The sequence below is a fragment of the Stenella coeruleoalba genome (genome assembly GCF_951394435.1).
Source record: "Stenella coeruleoalba genome assembly, chromosome: 21".
In the NCBI taxonomy this organism is placed as follows: Eukaryota; Metazoa; Chordata; class Mammalia; order Artiodactyla; family Delphinidae; genus Stenella; species Stenella coeruleoalba.
The window spans coordinates 1,973,077-1,985,267 of NC_137167.1; the positions used below are offsets into that span (position 1 = coordinate 1,973,077).

The 12,191-nt window shown below is 44.8% G+C and overlaps 1 protein-coding gene across 8 annotated transcripts in view; it reads right to left on the minus strand.

Annotated features, from left to right (window-relative positions):
• The window catches only part of PSD3 (pleckstrin and Sec7 domain containing 3), a 669,219-nt gene that overhangs the window by 457,200 nt on the left and 199,828 nt on the right, over positions 1-12,191 (minus strand). The window contains exon 1 of one of the 8 annotated variants that reach the window (XM_079909132.1): positions 5,501-5,687. The exons of the other annotated variants lie outside the window; for them this stretch is intronic. The gene's annotated coding sequence lies outside the window, so the exon portion shown is untranslated. Of the gene's footprint in view, positions 1-5,500; positions 5,688-12,191 lie in introns of those variants that run through there. 8 annotated transcript variants of the gene reach the window in all.

The following is a 12,191-nucleotide window of genomic DNA, read 5'->3' on the forward strand; positions in this document are numbered from 1 at the left end:
CATTCGTCTGTCGATGGGCATTTAGGTTGCTTCCGTGACCTGGCTACTGTAAATAGTGCTGCAGTAAACATTGGAGTGCATGTGTCTTTTCTTTTTTTCATGGCTGCCACAGGACTAGATTCTGTACCTGTAAAAGTTACCATTGGCCACATATGTTTGTCGGGTTTTTTTGAATTTTATTTTATTTATTTTTTTATACAGCAGGTTCTTATTAGTTATCAATTTTATACACATCAGTGTATACATGTCAACCCCAATCACCCAACTCATCACACCACCATCCCCACCTCTCACAGCTTTCCCCCCTTGGTGTCCATACGTTTGTTCTCTACATCTGTGTCTCAATTTCTGCCCTGCAAACCCATTCATCTGTACAATTTTTCTACATTCCACATACATGCGTTAATATATGATATCTGCTTTTCTCTTTCTGACTTACTTCACTCTGCATGACAGTCTCTAGCTGCATCCATGTCTCAACAAATGACCCAATTTCGTTCCTTTTATGGCTGAGTAACATTCCATTGTATATATGTACCACAACTTCTTTATCCATTCGTCTGTCGATGGGCACTTAGGTTGCTTCCGTGACCTGGCTATTGTAAACAGTGCTGCAATGAACATTGGGGTGCATGTCTCTTTTTGAATTATGGTTTTCTCTGGATATATGACCAGTAGTGGGATTGATGGATCACATGGTAATTCTATTTTTAGCTTTTTAAGGAACCTCCATACTGTTCTCCATAGTGGCTGTATCCATTTACATTCCCACCAACAGTGCAAGAGGGTTCCCTTTTCTCCACACCCTCCACCCTCTCCAGCATTTGTTGTTTGTAGATTTTCTGATGATGCCCATTCTAACTGGTGTGAGGTGATACCTCATTGTAGTTTTGATTTGCATTTCCCTGATAATTAGTGATGCTGAGCAGCTTTTCATGTGCTTCTTGACCATCTGTATGTCTTCTTTGGAGAAATGTCTATTTAGGTCTTCTGCCCATTTTTTGATTGGGTTGTCTGTTTTTTTAATATTGAGCTGCATGAGCTGTTTATATATTTTGGAGATTAATCCTTTGTCTGTTGATTCGTTTGCAAATATTTTCTCCCATTCTGAGGGTTGTCTTTTTGTCTTGTTTGTAGTTTCCTTTGCCTTGCAAAAGCTTTTAAGTTTCATTAGGTCCCATTTGCTTATTTTTGTTTTTATTTCCATTACTTTTGGTACTCTCCATTACCTTCTAAACCTGTTGGCCATGTCCCCACCTCCAATCCTGAAGCAGCACTTATAACACCTGGCACTTAAATAGATACTGATCTGCTTGTTACAACGTTTATGGTAGGTCAGTTTGTGAGACCCCACCCTTCAGAATTTAGCAAGAAGTGTCAAGTCTTGAGCAACAGAATCTTCACTCACACTGCAACTGGAAGGGTCTAGAGCAGAGATAATTCCTGTAACACACAGTCACACACTCAGATCATTCAGCCAATCACAGACAAATCTGTGTTCCTCCTATCAACCACTGCCTTAAAAGCCAGAAGTGCTGGAATTCTCTAGGTGACCTATTTCAACCAGAAGGACAACTCATGAGTCTCTAACAGCCGGCTCATCTGATGGGTCCCCCAAGGGACTCACTAGAGATACAAGTTCCAACGGTCAGTGACTGTCTCCCCTTACCTGGGCCAGTCCTGAGCCTTCTGATTTGTAAGCTGCAGAGATAAGTTTTTAACTGTCTTTTTGCTTATCTTTTAGCAGCAAAACACTGAAGAAATACAAATGTTTCCCTGTCATTCTGTCACCCAGAAATGCAGTCTTGTCCTGGGAAAGCCAGACTAAAATGTTCACACCTGCTAGATGTGCTCCTCTATTCAACAAGATTTAGACAAAGAACTTAGGAAACCAGGATGGATGAACAGCACTGAGAACCAAACCACAGCAACGCAAACATCTCGCACACACAGCCTGGCCAAAGGCCCTCCCTGACCCAAAGGGATCACTGTCTCCAGCTCCAAGAAATTCATTCTCCATTTCTTCTCCTGGTGGCATCTCCATTTCTGCTGCCAGGGCATCCTTCTTCTCTTCCCCTTCAGGTTCTCACAGCTCCCATAACAACAGGTCTGAGACACAGAAGCCCTAATCAAAGGTGACCAATTCTGGATGAATATAATACAAACCAATGTCAAGGTCAGTGGCTTATGGGCAGGACAATTTGATACTTACCCTGAACACCCCATCACCCTTTTCCACATTTAGGGCTCAAAAGTCAACACAGTATTCCTCAACTTGCTGTTCACAGCCTCATTACTCACTTGTCTTATCTTTTTGAAGATAACTGTCCCAAGCTGTTTAAAAGGGGAAGCAGAAATTGTTCAGTAATTTGATGGATACAGCAAGGTTGAGGAAAGACAGAAAAAGGAAGAGAATCATCATTTCCATGTCAAATACAAATGTCTTAAAGATGAGGACGTGCAGGGATCAAGAGAGGAAGTGACTGGGTCTCAGGATCAGTAGCAGAGCTGGGCCAACAGAGGTGCTCTGGGCCTCAGTCCCCAGTGTCTCCCTGGCTGAAAAGCAGGGCCTCCACAGAGGACCAGCTGAATCAACAAAAGGGAGTAGCTTGTTGAAGAACATGCTGAGCGCAGAAACTCTGTTGCCCGCCCTGCTTCTGAAGACAGGCTGTAGGCATGCCGAGACCACTCAGGAGCAGATGGGACACACGATACTCACAAAGAGGTTGGGTAAGGTCAAGGACACCAAACACTTAAGAGACTTAAAGAATCCACAGAGCACTTCGTAGTCTACCTAGCACTGTCACGTGCATTATTTTACTTCACACCTCACAATGGTCCCAGTTTCCAAGTAAAGAAACTGAGGACCAAGGAAGCTCTGTGCCGGCTCACAGCTGGTAAGCAGCCGGGCTGGCAGCTGAGCCCGTATCTTCCAAGCCCACACTCAGCACACCTCTCTGACGCTCCCTCAACCCAACGTTACTAATGACAAAAAGCCAAACACAACCGTACACCAGTGGGGTGACTGAATCACACCCTCAGGCCAGCTACATAATCACTAATAGCCCTGCTGGAACCCAACACAGGCTCTGCCTCCCTAGAACGTCAGGACTGGGCATTTTCAGAGCAGGGTCAGCCCTGGCATCTGCTGAGAGAGGCCCATGGCTCACTCTCCTGCAGGAACTCTGGCCTGATGGCAGGAACCATGGTGTGGCTACAGCTGGCCCTGTCGAATGCACTCAGCTCTGGTGACACAGCCCAGCTGTGCAGGCGCGCGCCCTCCAAGGGGCTGCTAAACACTCCAGCGCTGCGTGGTAGAGCTGTAGGGAGGAACCACGTTTCAGGAGGCTGGCAACTCCGAAAGAACTTTCCATCGTTTGTGCTTTCACACTGTAAGGTAGTTTAAAATTGGTCCCCAAAGAGCTGCACAGACCATGCCTTGCAAGGACACCCTACGAACCATCAGGAGGTCCCTTCGGCAAAGTGGGACCACAGGGACTTCAGTTTGAATTGTTACCATCGGCACATATTCCTTTTGTATTTCTGAAAAAAACTAGTTCAAAATTAAATTTAAAAGCTATAAGGATTAGCTGCACTGGAAAGTCATGCAGGCAAACAGAAACTGACTAAACTATTTTAAATTAAACAAAAGCTTTAGAAACACTAATCTAAACATGAAACCTTTATAAAAGCAAAACAGGGGAAAAGAGACTCATTTACAAATTGTATGATTTTTCCCCTCATAGTAACGGAAAAACATAGAGCAATTCTTAAAGGAGCAAACAAATTGTTAGGCATTTTCACATATTTTATCTCATTTAATGTCTTCAATAACCACGGAAAAAAGACATCATCCACAAGCTATAGTCCAGGAAATAGGAGCTAAGGAGCTTCACCCAGCCACTAACTCCTGGAGCATGAAGACAGAACGGGTCAACCTGCGAACATAGAAAAACCCGGTAAGAGCGGCCACCGCTCCAGGCAGAGCACGACCTGCACCTACAGGAAGAACCAGAAGGAGTGGCCAGGTCCCGACAACGTTTCCACTGCACTCCCAGTGTGGGCTGCGTGGCCCCTGAGCGGCACGTGAGCGCACAGTGCTGTTCTCCCCATTCAAAGACGATGAAACTAACCCTCACTGAAAGGACTTGAGCATAAAGACGTTTTCACAGCGTTGATGGTTTTGTACCAACCTACCCATCTTCCTCCCTCCCTCTGTGGAGCCTTCCACAAAGGCTCCATCTGAGAGATGACTGGGGGAGAGGGGCAGGGCGGGGCAAGGGGCCACAGGCGCTGAGGAGGCACCGCCTGGAACCCTGGCACAAAGAAGCCCTGACACGTTTACTGTGTGAGTGTACCCACAAGTCCATGTTTGTGACCACCGGTCTACAGGCCCAAGCCCAGGCCCTCTCACGTCTGATGTAAGGGAGAACGACTTAAACACAGTAATAGCCGTGCTTTATTCACACCTGCTGAGCTCTGACTGAGACAGGAGAAAGGCTGCTGAACTCGCCCACGCACTGCACCTCTGTTAACCCTCACAACCACCACCCCGAGCTCGCTCCGGTCACCGTTCCTACTTCACGTGTGAAGAGACTGAGGGTCAGGGTAGTGCAGTAACTCACTAGAGGTCAAACGGTAAGAAACGGAGGTAAAACTTAAACCGCTGAGACTATGACTCCTCAGTCCAGGCTCATACATACTCACCAACACACCAATTACACTCAGCTGACTACCCCAGACATCCAAGCCCTGAGGTTCTCACCGGCCTTGGGGTGTCCATGAATCTTTTAACTGCAAGCATCTCAAGAATGGAAGTAACATCAACGCACTGGCTCTGGCCCTTCTCTACCATCTGACCCGAGAGCTGCCCAGCATATGCCCTGGCCTGAACATGAAGAGAGACCTTCCCAGAGAGAACTGTGGAGCTCGTTCCCTCAGCTCCAGATAAAAACTCCCTTTACCTTTTTTCTTTAGATAACGGACTAGTCTTTGAAGTTTCAAAACCAACGCCAAATTCTAAGACAGATCATGCCTCTACACTAACAGCACAGCCAACTTCCCTTTAGAGCAGTGATACACCAAAATAAGAGTGGAAGCCTTGCGCAGCAGTCAGAATGGACTCCACTGAAATGACAAAGCTCAAGCTGGTGACCTCCCGACGCCTGAAGTTTAGTAGAAGGCGGCTGGCACCGCCCTGGGTGCAGGAGCGCAGAGCAACACCTGCTGGCCTCAAAGGGCAGCACAGCTCCATCAAGGGAGCATCTCACTGCCCAAACATCACAGCCCTGTACAAATACACCCTCCGCACTTTGGACATCCTTGTTTAGAAAACAATATACAGGAATTATCATTTTCCTAAGTTTCTTCTAAGACTTTCTTACAATGTTTTTCACTTGAAATAAAAGTTTAAAATCCAAGGAATTTTCTGTAAGTACAATCACACATAATCCAGCACTGCCTGGGACCAGACAAAGAACATAAAGTCAATTCCAGTTACCTTTGTCAGCAAACAGCCTGCCCGTAATTTTGTCACGAATACAAAGAACATCCCCTGGTCCCATCTGTTTAGCAGAACTTCATCATCGGCAAGGGCTCTTTCAATGCACTTCTACAGCTGCTTCCTTTGGGAGCGCAGACTGCTGCACCCTGACTCGGCAGCGACATTCTCCCAGAACGCCACTGTTCCCTCAGGACTGCGGGGTAAGAACTTGAAGAAGCTGAAGGAGTACTTCCCCTTGCCCCGCCTCCCCTCTCCGCAGGCAGCCCCCCTCCAAGAGAGCTTCAGAAGTCCAGATCCTGGGAAGCCACGCATGACCTCACAAACCTCCAGCTTAACTCTTTAGAAGCCAGGAGGCCAGCTGACTACAGGGAGAAAGGACAGCTGTGCTAGCTTATCTGGAGTGGTTGCTGCTTATGTGAGAAAGAGAGTTTGTCCAACATCATTTGAAAAAGAAGAACAAAAGTGTTAATCTCAGCATTGTTTTTCTTAAGTAGCACTACAGTTTTTGAGGTCCTATTTTTAAAGACCGTCATTTCCTACAGCACACACATTCTGGCTATAAGGGAATGGCTGAAATAGGCAATAAATAGATCTGATTCATTTATATTATATAAAATTCACCTGTGTTAAATTCACACCTAATTTTATGTGATTTGTGTTTTCCTATTTTCTAGTTTTGTTTCTGTTTTTCTGCTATCCTTAAATGAAAAGACTCATTTGGCCTTTTGCTCAAACCCTGCTTTAGACGGCCAGAAGCGGACTGACAACACTCACAGCTGTCAGACGCAGGCAACAACTGCCACCAAGGCATCTGAGAAACTGGGACCTACGGGACTTGGGGGTGGGGGGCGGGGGCGGGGCGGACGGAAAGGACTCGCACCAGGCCTAACTAATGGATAACAGAGTACACATCAGAGCTCCTGAAGGGAAAGGAGACTGGTTTCGCTTCATTTTTTTCCCATGCTTTCTCTTTAAGCTCCTGCTATTTTTGTTGGGATTTGGGAATTATAAGGATCAGGAGGTAAAATAACTAAAAATTACTTTATAAACAGAAGTAGATAAAATTACATACTCTCAAAGAAAATGTAATATGCCCTTTCAAGAATGCCTTGGTTCACCCAGAAAATGATTATAACTTACTGTCCAGCAATTTTATTCCTAAATATATACCTAGCCTAGAGAAACTCTCCACATGTGCACAAGAAGCCACTAATTAGAATGTTCACTGCCATGCCATTTAAAATAACAAAAATACAAGACAGCCAAAATGTTCATAACTAGACAAATGGGAAAATTAGTTACAGTGTATATTCATGCAATGAATATTATTCAGCAAATAATTAATACACTAGGGCGTTACGAATCAGTAAGAATGAATTTGAAATGTTGAGCAAATAAGTGAGTTACAAAAGGAAACAAGATAGCACTTATATAAAGTTCAGAAACATGTGAAAGAATATCATATATTGTTTATGGGTTGACACCTATATAGGCACAATACACGCCCACAGGTCATGGTGACCTTTAGGAAGAGAACAAGAGAGATGGGACCACAGAGGCACTGACTGCAACATTTTATTTCTCAAATTGGCTGGCGAGATGCAAGGTGTTTATTAACTTTTACACTTCTGGGTGTGCCTAGGACGTGCAGAAGTTGTAAAAGTCAACTGCATGATGACTGCCTTTCAAGTGGATTCAGTGGCCTCAATCTAGAAAATTAACACAACAGGAGGCAAAGAGATTAATAAGCCCTGAACTCCCCACTCTCAAGCCCCCAATCCAAGCAGCTGTTCCTAACTCTACCTCCACCTGGAAAGTCTCCCCCAGCCCACAACCATGTCCACACACCCACCGGGTCCTCCAAAGCCCATGCTGGAGTAGTCCTGGCCTCGGAACCTTAGTGCCCCACCCACTAGGCCCTGTTCCAGAGTGATCTGTGAAGTTATCTGCCCCCTCTTTGGGAGACACCTAGTACCTAGTATAGAGCAGCTGCTAACTGAGTTCCTCATTCAACAAAAACTGGGCACCCAGCATGTGCTGGACTCTGTAACAGGTTCTCTGAGTCTTAAATCTAAAGACTTGTGAAGTTCACTGCCTAATAGGAGGGACAGGCTCAGACCTAAGTATAATATTATATGATGAACCCTAAAATAGTTGCTAGTGAATGGAGTGTGAATAATGAACATTTATAATTTTGTTTCACAATAATAATTATTCAATACCTCTTAATTTCTCTATACTAAAGATTTCATATTACTACTCTTGACTAGAAAATGTCACCATTGTGTCGAGGTACAGCTGCTGTATAATTATGAAGAAAATAAACTATCATTAAAACTCCTCACCTTCAAGTAATCTAAGGCTCTTAGAATTATTATTACAGATAAACAACATCCTAAGTTGATCTGACCATGGTACACTCACAGCAGGTGACTTTGAGGAAGTTTTAAAGAGAACAGTTCAAGCAGTGTTATTACTGAAAATAAGAGCCAACATTTTCTGAGTAATCATCAAGTGACAGTAAATTATTATCCCTTTTCCCAGATAAGTAAGCTGAGGTTTAGTAGAGATAATTCACAAAATATAAGCCAAAGCAGTCTGACTTAACCCACACTCTTCACTAGGAAACCATACTGTTTCCTAGCAGGAAAATGGGTCAACCTCTATATTTCTAGAGCAGGAATGGGCACCCTGTGATCACTACACCAAAGGTGACACAAGAAATCATTTCAAAGTTCACAGCCAGGGCCACTCACTTTTATGAACCTCTGTTAAGAAATTTCTCCCTGCCAGTAGCACAGTGACATATAACAGGCCTGCCGCCCTCCCGCCCCCGAGGACACGGACTGTCTTACTCAGCTTTGTATTCTGCCTTTAACAGTTTCCCGTGCTTCTCAAACTTTAAAGTACTCATGAATCACCTGGGAATTTGTTAAAATACACATTTTGATTGAGTAGGTCAGGGATGAGGTCTGCATTACACATTTCTAACAAGCTCAAAAATCAGAGGTTGACAACTTAGGCTGAACATGAGCATCTTTCCACGAAAAGCTTCCGAAGCTGTCACTGCCTGGGTACCACCCTCGACCAGCAGAGTCATAATCTGTGGTGGCAAAGCATGGAGAGTGCCTCCTAATTCCAGCTTCAGAGAAAAGTGCCTGGGGACAGAGGCCCAAGCACAAGGGCATGAGAAGCTGTCAAGGGATTTCTCTAACATTTAGACGCTAGATGGTTTAGATGGAGTTTACATTAATCCTCATTAGCATGCATGAGAAAGATTATGTTCAACTCGCCTGGCACCATGGCCCTACGGTACTGAATAGCAGGGCTCTGCTAGGAGCTTGTGCCAATTTAATACAGTTTACAGAAAGTGTCTAAGACACACGGGAGAAAAAGAAAAACAAGATTAAAGCACTGGAAACATACCCATTTGGGGCTCTGATAAATTGGTACTTCTACATAAAAGACTTTCAGAGAACTTTATTTGGAGAAGGTCTCTGTCTTTTTTCTTCCCCAGTGGATCAATGGATAACGTTTCTCATCCAATGTTGCAAGTCTTGTGTTAAGTGACCTCTGCTGAGAGAAAACGTTATTGCTTCCTTTAAAAGTTAAATATTGCACTGATATATGAATAGAAAGATTGCTGCATCACCCTGACCAGTTAAAATAACCGCCAATACAGTTTTTATTTAGAGCTATGATTCTCCTTGTAATAACATGTAACTCCAATGTCCTCTATCATTTGAGGTCTTGCAATATAGTCTTGGATGAAAGATCACCCACTTAGCCAGCACTCCACAGCACTCTTCACACCAACGTCCAGGTCACTACTTTGTATGTCTTAAGGTTTAAACTACAGAATTAGAATGCTTCTGGGAAACCCTGTTTCAAATCCAGGACCATTTCCTGAAGTCATCACCGAGTTATACAAGAGACCCCAGCAAACAGGGAGAGGCCAAACCCCCAGAGCCAGAGCCAGGCCTGCCTGAGAGGACAGCCACACCGGCTCCCTGACGATCGGACACTGCTGGGGACTGAAGGTGAGCACCAAACAGCCGCCTGGAAACTCCGGTCAGAGGCATACGTCCTACCCAGGTGGCATCAGAAAGCCGCACGGGCAGCACCCAAGGGCTCCCGTGTGCACCTCTCTCCAGCCCGGCCTCAGCCGCTCCTCGCCCTCCCAGAGCTCACTGCGAGCCTCCCCTCCAAATGGTGACTCCGTGTCTCTGCATATGAAGGGTCCTCCCTCTCCTCAAATTCAATCTGTGTAAACAGACCCCACTGGGAGGCGCCCTCCTACAAACCCTGCTGCTCCCACCAACTCCCGCTGATTGTTTCCTGACTTGGTAAGTCATCCACACTGGAAATCTCACAGTCACCTTGATGCAGCCCCCGTGTCCTAGATTCACTCACGCACCAAATTCTTGCGTCTTTCCTTCTTTATCAGGCTTTTTCTTATTTATTTTCTTATATTCCTTAGACTATTACTCAGACTACTGCAAAATTCATGATAAAAATGAATATCCACAAACTAGAACTTAGCAAATTCTTACAACAGAACTGTAAACTGGGTGATAAGGTTATTTCCATTTTACCAGTAAGGAACGGGAGGTTCCTAGAAGTGAAATAACCTACCCTGGACCAAGCAGCCAGTAGAGAGGATGATCTGACCTCCTGTCTTCTGATCCCAAATCCCCATATTTATGCCACCCCACCACAGTACATTGAATTTTATTCAGGACATCCAGTACCAGGTGTTTCAGACAGCTCAGAGGCTGACCCAGGGCCTGAGCAGGCGGTAGACTGGCATAACAACTCTTCTCCAGGTTACCACTGCTGTTCGTATTATCATTAGTTTACAGTTATCTCCTACTACATGCTAGGCATTGTGAAACCACTTGATTTTCTATTCTTGATTTTTTTTCACTTAATCTCATTTGCTTTTGAATAGGTGTTATTCATTCCATTTTACACTTGGAAAGGTTCCCAGGTTTTCTGTAACTTACTCAAGATCACACCCCCAGTAAGTACCTGAGGCAGGATCTGAACCCAGATATGACCGGCTCTGAAGCTAGGAGAGCCCCTGCCCTCAGCAATGAGCAGGGGCTCCTTTACAGTTAAGAAAAAAAAAAATCATCATCACAACTGCTTCAGAAAGCTAGAAAGAGAAAAATAAGAACCTATCTTCTACAGAACAAGTTTTAAAACATGAGAGAAAAGGCCTGAAGAGATCACCAGAGCAGCAGGAATGAACCTGAGAGGCAGGAGCTCCCCACCTAGAGGACAGAGGAGGTCAGCCAGATCCCCCCAAACAAGTTCACAAGATCAAGGTCTTTTCCTGTCACCAGCTTAACTAATGTCACATGATTTTAATATTTTACATTATACTAAAATACCTGCAGGGAATTCCCTGGCGGTCCAGTGGTTAGGACTCAGCACTCTCACTGCCGGGGCCCAGGTTCAATCCCTGGTTGGGGAACTAAGACACCACAAGCTGCGTGGCACGGCCAAAAATAATAATTAATTAATTAGTTAATTACTTAATTAAATACCTGCAGGTTTTAAGTTGGGATGTCAAAATGTATTTGAAATCGCACTTCAACAAATTTCTCTAAGTACTAATCTTGTTTCATGTGACTTTTCCTAGACAGAAAGACACTAAAGAAAAAGAAAAACAGGAAGAAAAAAAGATACTTCCAATGTCTGCACTTCATTTGAGAAAGGTGAGAAGGCAGAAAACCGGCAACTACCAGCTGGAGTGGACCCAACTGAGCGGAGCACTCCCCAGGCGTAAGAGCTGCACACAGACGTAATCCACCCCCTCTGCGGGGCTCCTCGGGATCCTGAGCGCCCTCCGAAAGAAAAACTGGGAAGCCCAGACGTGGAGTATATATATCTGTTACACCAAAAATGTAATCTTAAAAGGCAGTTGTGTGTATTTCAGAGAATCAAAAGAGAAATCCCTGCCATATGGCTGTATTTGCTGTCCCTTTTCCCATCTGTCCAAACCCAAGCTCCATAGAAATAAACAATATTCAACCCTGCTAATGGTCACAGTGACCACATTTGTGCCCTGCAGGCTTCAGGTCAGGACTTACTGACTGGAGCTGCAGTCTTCAGCTGATGGGCCGGAGAGGGAGAAGCACCCAGACACAAAGGAACCCATTGGCCCTGGGTATCTGTAAGTCTCTAATTATCCTTTCTAATTTTGGAGCCACGTGACTGGATTCCACACAGCACCACTGAACCCGCTAGCTAGCCTGAGTGCTCTGCAGCTGGACCACAAAGGGAGGGGATGCTACTCTTTGCTCCTTCATTAAACTATTGTGTTACATTCACAGGGTGCGCTATTTCCGCATTGGCATGCAGCTCTCTGGTCAACATCAGTGTTCAGAGCATCTGAGAGAATTAACTATTCCTGCCAAATTGACTCCAGGATCTTAAGAGTTGTTTTCAGCTTATAATGAGCGATCTATTTGATACTGCAAAGGTATATAACCCTTTAAAAGACAGAGTCAGCACACATACTCTCTACAAACGTCCTTTCCAACCCTATTCTAGAATATTACAGATTTGAAGTATTTTCTTCTTTGACTTAAGGAGCTCAGTCCCGCTCTGGCCACAAAGCCTGGCTAAATCCAGGCCTGGGGGTGTTCCTGAGAGGGAACTAAGGTGTGTTGAAGTGCCA